Source organism: Sphaeramia orbicularis, chromosome 13 (genome assembly GCF_902148855.1).
Source record: "Sphaeramia orbicularis chromosome 13, fSphaOr1.1, whole genome shotgun sequence".
NCBI classification, from domain to species: Eukaryota; Metazoa; Chordata; class Actinopteri; order Kurtiformes; family Apogonidae; genus Sphaeramia; species Sphaeramia orbicularis.
The window spans coordinates 52,673,622-52,682,400 of record NC_043969.1 but is presented as its reverse complement, the minus strand read 5'-3'; the positions used below and the strand labels follow the sequence as shown (position 1 = coordinate 52,682,400).

The following is an 8,779-nucleotide window of genomic DNA, read 5'->3' as shown; positions in this document are numbered from 1 at the left end:
AATTAATGATCGAAGAGAGACAGAGCATCAGAAGACTGAAATATGGAGGTGTGTCCTCCAGAGAAATGTCCAAGAAAGACCAGGTGTCAGGAAGTCCAGTTTCCTTCAGCATTCAAAGGCACTGAAACTGGACTGGGAATGCAGACAGAAGAGGTCTGGAAGAAGCAAAGACACAACAGAAGCAGAAGAAGAGTTTAGGACAGAAAACAGCTGGAGTGAGAGGAGACTGACAGGACGACAGCTTCAAGCACAGTGAAGATAGTGGAGGAGGAAGCAAGTCTGAGTTTCCACTGTGAACAGAAGACTTCCAGTTGCAAGTTTGATGGGTCGAGTTGCAGCAACAAAGCCATTGCTGAGACTTCAGAATAAGAAAAAGAGGCTTGGCTGGGTCATGAAACACCGCCAGTGGACTACTGAAGACTGGAAGAAGGTGTTATGGACTGATCCAACCTTCATCAGTAGAGAAATGTGACATTTTAGAGCAGTTTAGAGCAAGACTGTAATTATTCTCTAATTATTCTTCAGTCCCCCTTTTGACATGATTTTATCATGTCAATCCAATTATTGATTTAGTCGATTGCGTAATTATTAGTAATTAAAAATCAAGTTAATCAAATAATTAAATTAAATCAAATATTAAAATTAAATTAAATTAAAATTAAGTAAAAAAGATTACCTCCCAGTAAAATGTACTTTAACTTCTGATAGTAATCCAATATGTATGTGTAAAATGGTGTAAGCTGTATTCTTCATTGCATTGAAGAGCAGCAAGCATTTCTTCATTGCACAGAGCCAGTGGAAATGTCTAAAACACATCTACCTTATTGTTAGCAATAGCAGTCTTTTCAAATACCAGACTCTGATTTTATCCATTGTACTAGGAATCTGTTGTCCCTAGGAGTTTCAAACCATCACACCCTATCCCTCTGGTACACAACTCTGCAATGAGCTTCATAAATCCTAAAAGTCTCATCTCTCTACGTGCTAGCATAAGCTATATTTGGGTATGTTTCAACATTAGCAGTACATATGTATCTATATGGGGGTGGGGGAAAAAAACGGTCTTCTCGTCCTGGAACGTCGACTCGCGCATCTCCAGTATCTTCATTATAAGCTCATTACATCAGGCTCAAGATGATTAAAAATATAAGATAAAACACGTACAATAAGACTAGGACAGCTGGTGTGCCTATTATTGCACCAAATAGGGGTTTGTTTTCAGATTCTGTGCAATTATTTTTACCTTTATCTCTTTCTTAAATTATTTTACTCATTCTGTTTTTCTTTGGAACATTTTATACCTAACTTAGGAGACTTATAATATGTATATTTGTGCTCAGTGCGGCAAATAATTCATCCTTGGTGTCCCACTCTGAGTCATGAAGTCCTTCCACCTGAGTCTGCTCAGACTCTGGTTCAGTTTTTGGTTCAGTGTTTTGTCTGTTTCGTAAGTTGTACTTGGGTGAGGGCGTCGGAGTCTCTGTCTTTGTCTTACTCATGTCCGGTTTGGTGTTTGGTTTCGTCTGCCCGAAGTCTTGGTCTGAGCCCCCCTTTCTGTCTTTTAGGGCAGTCTTAATTTGTTCCACTGTTCCCTGGGTTGGATCAGTACCTCGGGCACAGTGAGTTTTTGTATCCAATTACTTAGTCTGTCGTCAGTCGGCTTCACCTTCACACAGTGTGATGTAGCTTCTGCTGCTTTGTGGGGTCCTTGTCCAGATGACCAGTTGAATGGAGTCACTTGTCTCAGGACACTTCCACAGGCGTGCACTTTCATTTCTCCGTCTGCGGGAGGATTTTAATCATCTGTAAGGGATGGGAATCGATAAGAATTTAACAATTCTGATTCCATTATCGATTTTGCTTATCGATCCAATTCCTTATCGATTCTCTTAATGATTCTCATTGGGTGAGGGAATAAAAGAGTACAAACAGGTGTGTTTGCATTAACTGTCCTTTATATTTCCATCTCTGCACAGAAAATATAACATATACAGTATGTACAAATAATAACAGATGATGCCGGGGCTGGGGTACAGTGAAAGTGAAACTAAAGACCCTTTACTAATTCCTCTATTGCTGCATTTCCACTACGTGGAACCGGTTCAACTCGGTTCGTTTCCTGTTGTTGTGCACCTCATTCCCCTATCTTCGGAAACTTGTGTTTGAGGGGATACAACATTTGTTGGCTGTACCAGAACTGGAACTGCGCCCAGATGACGGCCTGGTGTTCACTCTGCCGCAAGATTCACAAGCACCGCTAAGTTGCGTATCAAATGAATCAAATGCTGTGGAATGTGCAATGGAAGCTTTTCAAGTGTTCCAATGGCCCTGGTGTCGTCTGTTTAGACCGTTTCTGCCTCAATGCCATGTTGGCCACATTCTGACCAAAACAATGCAGCGTACGCGTGACGTCATTGCGCATGCGCAATGAAGGTGGAATCGATAAGCAGAATTGTTAAGCAGGCAGGCAAACAATTCCAAGGAATCAAGGTACTGGGATCCGGTTCTCAAAAAGAACCGGTTCTCCATTCCCATCCCTAATCACCTGTTGGGAGATACTCATCATAGACAGGACTATTCAGTTGCTTCACATAGTCTGATATGTCACTAAGCTGCAACTTTAAGGTTATTGTTTTTTGTAATAAGGGAGTGTTCAATGGGCAAGGCATCTTTCTGCCGGTCAGTACCTCATTCATAGTCACATTTGGGGTTGACCTCATACTGAATAACACTATTGGTAGTGTTTCTATCCATTTTAATTTGGTGTCTGCGCAGACTTAAGCAAATCCTTAATAGTTCTGTTTGCTCGAGAAGGGAAGTTACATCTTTGTTTGTGGTAAAAGGACTAGTATCGTCTGTAAATGGAAAAGCAGCGCTAGAAACTGAAGAAAAATCATTTATATAAATAATAAACAATAGTGACGCTGTCCCTAAATCCATATTTGAACAACTTTAGTAGCAAAATATTATGATTTACAGTGTCAAAAGCTTTAGACAGATAAAAAAAACCTGAACAAAACAGCACTGAAACAGAAAACAAAATGAAAGACCACTGAGAAAAGTGCAAATTATCCAATACCAAATCTATTCTGTCCATTAGTTCGATATGAGCCATGTGAGTAGAATGATTTTTCCGAAATTCAAACTGATAATTATGTAACATATTAGATTTAACCAAATGTTTAAAAATTCTTTTACAAACAACTTTTTGTAAAACCTTTGAAAACATGGTGCTACTGAAATAAGACAATAGTTTGAGAAGTATGCTTGATCACCTTTTTTTTTTTTTTATAAGGGAACAGCCTTGGCTAACTTTAAGTCTGTTGGTACTAAACCAGTTTTCCAAGACAGAAAAAAATAAATAAAATGAAAGTGAGTGGTTCAGCAATTGTAGGCAGAAAATCTTTGATGAGGCCAGCACCTATCCCATCATAGCAGAGGTTTACAAAATTACTAAGATGGAAATGAACCCTTAATGTAATTTAATGGATCTAGTTTTGGGTTGTTAAAAATTATCATTATTATTATGTTTGTTTGCTTTTTGTGTTAAGCAAAGAAAGCACCAACACTGGAGAAGGAGTTGTAAAAACCTACATGCAATATCAGTTGGGTCACTAACAGAACTGTTTCCACCAGAAAAAAAAAAAAAAGGGGGGGGGGGGGGTAGTTTAAGGGGGCTCTATTTCTTTGAAGGAGGTCATTTATTGTTTTCCATGTATCTTTAATATTATTAGCTAATTTATTAAAATGATCTCTAAAGTAGTTCTTCTTTACTGCCCTAAGAAGAGAAGTATATTTATTTTTTATACATTTTTGTACTGGGCTAAATTTGAGGGGATGCTGAGGATAAGTACCTCCTATAAAACTTATTCTTCATTAATGCAGACTTTTTTAGTCCTCTAGACCAGTGTTTCCCAACCTTTTTTGAGCCACGGCACATATTTTACTTTAGAAAAATCACAAGGCACACCACCAAACAAAAATGTCACAAAAAGTGTATTTACTGAAATATTATTCAAATTAATGTACTAACTGGGTGTGAAGCCTGGACCTGTTCAGTTGAACACAAAGCTCATATTCTTGCAGGAATTGAAGAAAGACACACACAAATATTCCTCAACAGCTCTGAGTCTCTCTCTTTTTTCGGGGGGGGGGGGGGGGGGGGGGGGGGGCAGGGCACATCGGGGCACATTGTCACAGAGTGTTTGGAACAAGAAAGCTGAGAGCAGTTCGTCAGCGACCCCTCAGACGAACCCCCGGATTGAAGTCCGATGTGTAATAGTATGGGAGGCATATCCCCCCTGCCCCAGCCTGATACCTGGGGTTTGGGGGTTACTCACTAGTCCGCGCGTCATTAGTGGGGGGGGGGCTTTATCTGCAGATCGCACCGCATCGGGGCTGGTTCACTTTCACTTTTATTTTTATTTTTGCAAAGACAAACAGGAGACTGTTGTGGTTGAGTGGATCATTAGTGCGTACACTCGTATGGATCTATATCACGCTGTTCTTCCAGTACCAGTCAGGTCACATTGGATAGTCTTCCACGGCACACCTGATGACTTTTTACGGCACACTGGTTGGGAAACACTGCTCTAGACAACCACGGATTACTTTGTTTCCTGGTGGCACAAAAATCTCTCATTGGAAAAAACCTTCCAAAACCATCATTAAATAATAGCATATGTACTTGGTAAGTGGTGTTAGCATCATTCTCTTTAAAAACCCTTTCAAAGTGAATCCATTCCAGTGCTTGTTTGAATTGAATTTTGTGTGTGGAAGTAAAATTTCGATAACTTGGTATACTTTTGCCGTTAGAAATGCAACCATTGTCCATATCAACTATCTGAAAGATAGTTTTAATAATTTCAATTATCAAATGTATTATTTTTTTTAATACTAATAATAAAATTGACAAGTTGACTCCATGGTGTTTTGATAAAGCCTAGGGGAGAATAGTTGCTGTCTTTCCCAGTGGCTGCATCAGCATCAGTAGAGAAATATGTGACATTTTAGAGCAGTTCAGAGCAAGACTGTAATTATTCTATAATTATTCTTCAGTTAAAATCCTTCTACAGATGAAGCCTACCTAGTCTGTGCTGCCCCACTAGAACCAGAACCCTTCTACAAGCCGTCTGTGATAAAACAACACACACTTGGATATTATCCAAACATCAACCAGGAAACAGATCAGACACAGATCATTTCCCAGAAATGACAGTATTAGTTCTTCTCAGTGTGATCAGAGCTGCAGACGTGTGTGTGTGGAACCATCCAACAAACCTGAAACCCACTTCATTAGATCTGGTTCAAGTCTCATCGGTGAGTTAAACTGAGCTGATAAACAGCTTCAACACCACAGTTCAACTCCAAACACACACACAGAACTGGATTCATTTGACCCAACTCTGCTGAAATGGTTCCCATCGCTGAACCACATGGATAAACCAACAGCATTTACACAGATTCTACATTAGTACAGCCCATGGCCTTTAGATGGTCTGGACTTTGGTTCTTCATGTCCTCCTGCTTTTGTTTCCACTAACATTTTCTACAGTTACACTTCAATGAACTTCTAGAACATTTCACAGTCCAAGTATTCGACAGATGTCATGGATTTTAAACACTGCTGTAGTCGTGTGACTGAGCAGTCACACTTATCTGAAGACCATAAAGGACTTTTATGAGTCTCCTTATAAATGATCACATGATGATCAACACTGTTAATATAATGACTGTTTTTCTCAGTTTTCACCACACAAATCTTGGTACTTGACACACAATGATCACAACATGTGACTCTTGCACCAACCTCCCATGAACCAGTTCTGCTAAACTCCAACCACAGTTCCTGTTTTACACTCACACTGCAGTTCTACGTAAATCACACTTTTTTCAAAACACTACACACAATTCTTTGCATATGGCACAATTTTCATGGAGAGAATCTCTTGTTTTCAAAAAGAACACTCTGTTATTCTAAATTCTAAAGTTAATTGACCTACTGTGCACGCTCACTAATCACATGGGTAAATAGCTCTCACACAGTTTTACAATAAGCAATCAGAGCTTTAGCACAAAAGGACAACAGGTGAGCTCTTCTGTTTTTATGTTGACCATTAGATGTGTTGGTGGGATAGACACTGTACAATATTTTTGTGTTTTGTTTTTGTGGGAAAAATAAAATATTACAGAAAATATTACCGTGTATCTGTGTGTTCTGAGTATAAAAACAATATTGTACAATATATTACAACACACTTGTGTATGTACTGTGTGTAGTAAGTGTAAGACTGAACCAAAAAAGGCCTAAGTCATTCTGATGAACGGAGCAAAAGTGTTTTTATTCATAGTGTTTTCCACTGAGCACATCAGTGTTCAACTGGTTCTGATAAATGTCTGTTCATATGATGGTTTGTGTGTTATTTGAAACAAAATGGCATTTAGAAAAGAAATAACATTGTTTTAAATGTAAAGTTTCATTTTGCAGGAGCATTGAGGGGCTTTGCCCACTGTGTGTGTGTGTGTTTTTGGATTTGTGTGTAGAGTTCTGAGACTATGAGGTATGTTTTCAGAAAATGTGTGCAAACTATCATGAAAAACTGTAAAATGTTTCAGTGTTGTATCTGTTCTGTTGGTCCATAGATATGGCTGCTGCCGGTCGTGTCCGATCTGAGGATCAGTTCCAGTGTTCCATCTGTCTGGATGTCTTCACTGATCCAGTCACAACATCATGTGGACAAAACTTCTGCAAATCCTGCATCTCTGAACACTGGAGGGTTAATGTCCCATATCGGTGTCCCATGTGTAAAGAGGTTTTCAACACAAAACCAGTTCAGACTTGAAGTTCAACATGAACCAAACATCTACAGCTCAGACCAACAAGCTGCCAAACCAGGAGAAGTTCCCTGTGACGTCTGCACTGAACCTAAACTGAAGGCCCTGAAGTCCTGCCTGGTGTGTCTGACCTCCTACTGTCAGACTCATCTGGAACCTCATCTGACATGTTCAGGACTGAAAAGGCATCAGCTGATCCACCCTGTGGAGAACCTGGTAGACAGGATGTGTATGAAACACCACAAACCTCTGGAGCTGTTCTGTAAAACCGACCACACATGTATCTGTGTGTTCTGTCCTGTTTTAGACCACAAGAACCATGAGTTTGTTCCACTGAAAGATCAATATGAAGAACAGAAGGCAGAGGTGAAGAAGACAAAGGCTGAAATTCAGCAGATGACCCAGGAGAGACGACTGAAGATCCAGGAGATCCAACGGTCAGTGAAGGTCAGTAAGAACGCTGCAGACAGAGAGAATGCAGAAGGTGTTGAGGTCTTCACTGCTCTGATGGAGTCTGTTCAGAGAGGTCTGGACCAGCTCTTAGAGGAGATCCAAGAAAAGCAGAAGACCACTGAGAAACAGGCTGAAGACTTCATCAAAGAACTGGAACAAGAAATCTGTGAGCTGAAGAAGAGAAGCACTGAGGTGGAGCAGCTGTCAGGCTCTGAAGACCACCTCCACTTTGTCCAGAGGTTCACATGTGTCAAAGCTGCTCCATCCATGAAGACCTGGACAAAGGTCAACGTCCGTCCACCATCATATGAGGGGACTGTGGAGAGAGCTGTGTCTGAGCTGGAGAACAAACTCAGAAAAGACAAGAAGAAGGAGGCTGAAGCTGACCTGAAGAGAGTCCAACAGTATGAGGTGGATCTGACTCTGGATCCAGATACAGCACATCCTAGACTCATCCTGTCTGATGATGGAAAACAGGTTCACACTGGTGATGAAAGGAGGAACCTTCTAGACAAACCACAGAGATTCACTAATAGTCCTTGCATCTTAGCGAAGCAGAGTTTCTCTTCAGGCAGGTTTTACTTTGAGGTTCAGGTGAAAGGAAAGACTGACTGGGCTTTAGGAGTGGTCAGAAGGTCCATCAACAGGAAAGAATGGATCCCACCGAGTCCTCAGAGCGGATACTGGACCATCGGTTTGATAAATGGAAGTCAGTACTATGCTTGCGCTGGTCCTTCTGTCCCTCTGTCTGTGAAGTCTGGTCTTCAGAAGGTGGAGGTGTTTGTGGTTTATGAGGAGGGTCTGTGTAGTTCTCATCACGACAGACATGGATCGGTTCCTTTAAAACTGGCATTTATTTTGCTCTCCTCTCGTCTTTCATGCCGTGAGAATTGATAGACAAACATACAGCAACGGAAACACATATGCTTACATTAATAACTATACATGACATAGTTGAAAGTACAAACATGGAAATATAAACAAAGTGAGCTGCAAATAAAAGAAGAAATACCTCGCTGGCTGCTTGTCACTGTCTCTAATACAGGAACAGTCTTAAATATGTGGGTCTCTAATAGTTCACAACCCCATCCTAAGAGAGAACAACAGAAAAAGAAAGGCAGACAAAGAAAGAGAAAGAAAGACAGAAAGGAAGAAAGGAAGAAAGACCGAAAGAAAGAAAGAAAGAAAGACAGAAAGAAAGAAAGAAAGAAAGAAAGAAGCACTCAATGAAGAAACCTTAGTATAAAACTTCTCTGTACATTTAACAGGAGCATTGTATGTGTATGTCTGAACTTCATATCATATCATAGGTCCAGTTCCAGTTCCTGTCAGGAACATCATACATGCCAAAGTACCTCTGAGTCCACACATCCCAGGGTCTGAACGGATGTCATGGCTGAGGTCTGTCCACAATCAGGTTCTCATATCGACCTTTTACTGATGAACTGTAAGAGTGATTTATCCTCTATAGCGACTGGGATCAGGTGGTTTC

General features: G+C 40.4%; 1 protein-coding gene across 1 annotated transcript in view; it reads right to left on the bottom strand.

Moving 5' to 3' along the window:
* LOC115431255 (uncharacterized) overlaps positions 1-8,779 on the bottom strand; it is a 202,326-nt gene that overhangs the window by 61,581 nt on the left and 131,966 nt on the right. The gene's annotated exons all lie outside the window — the stretch shown is intronic.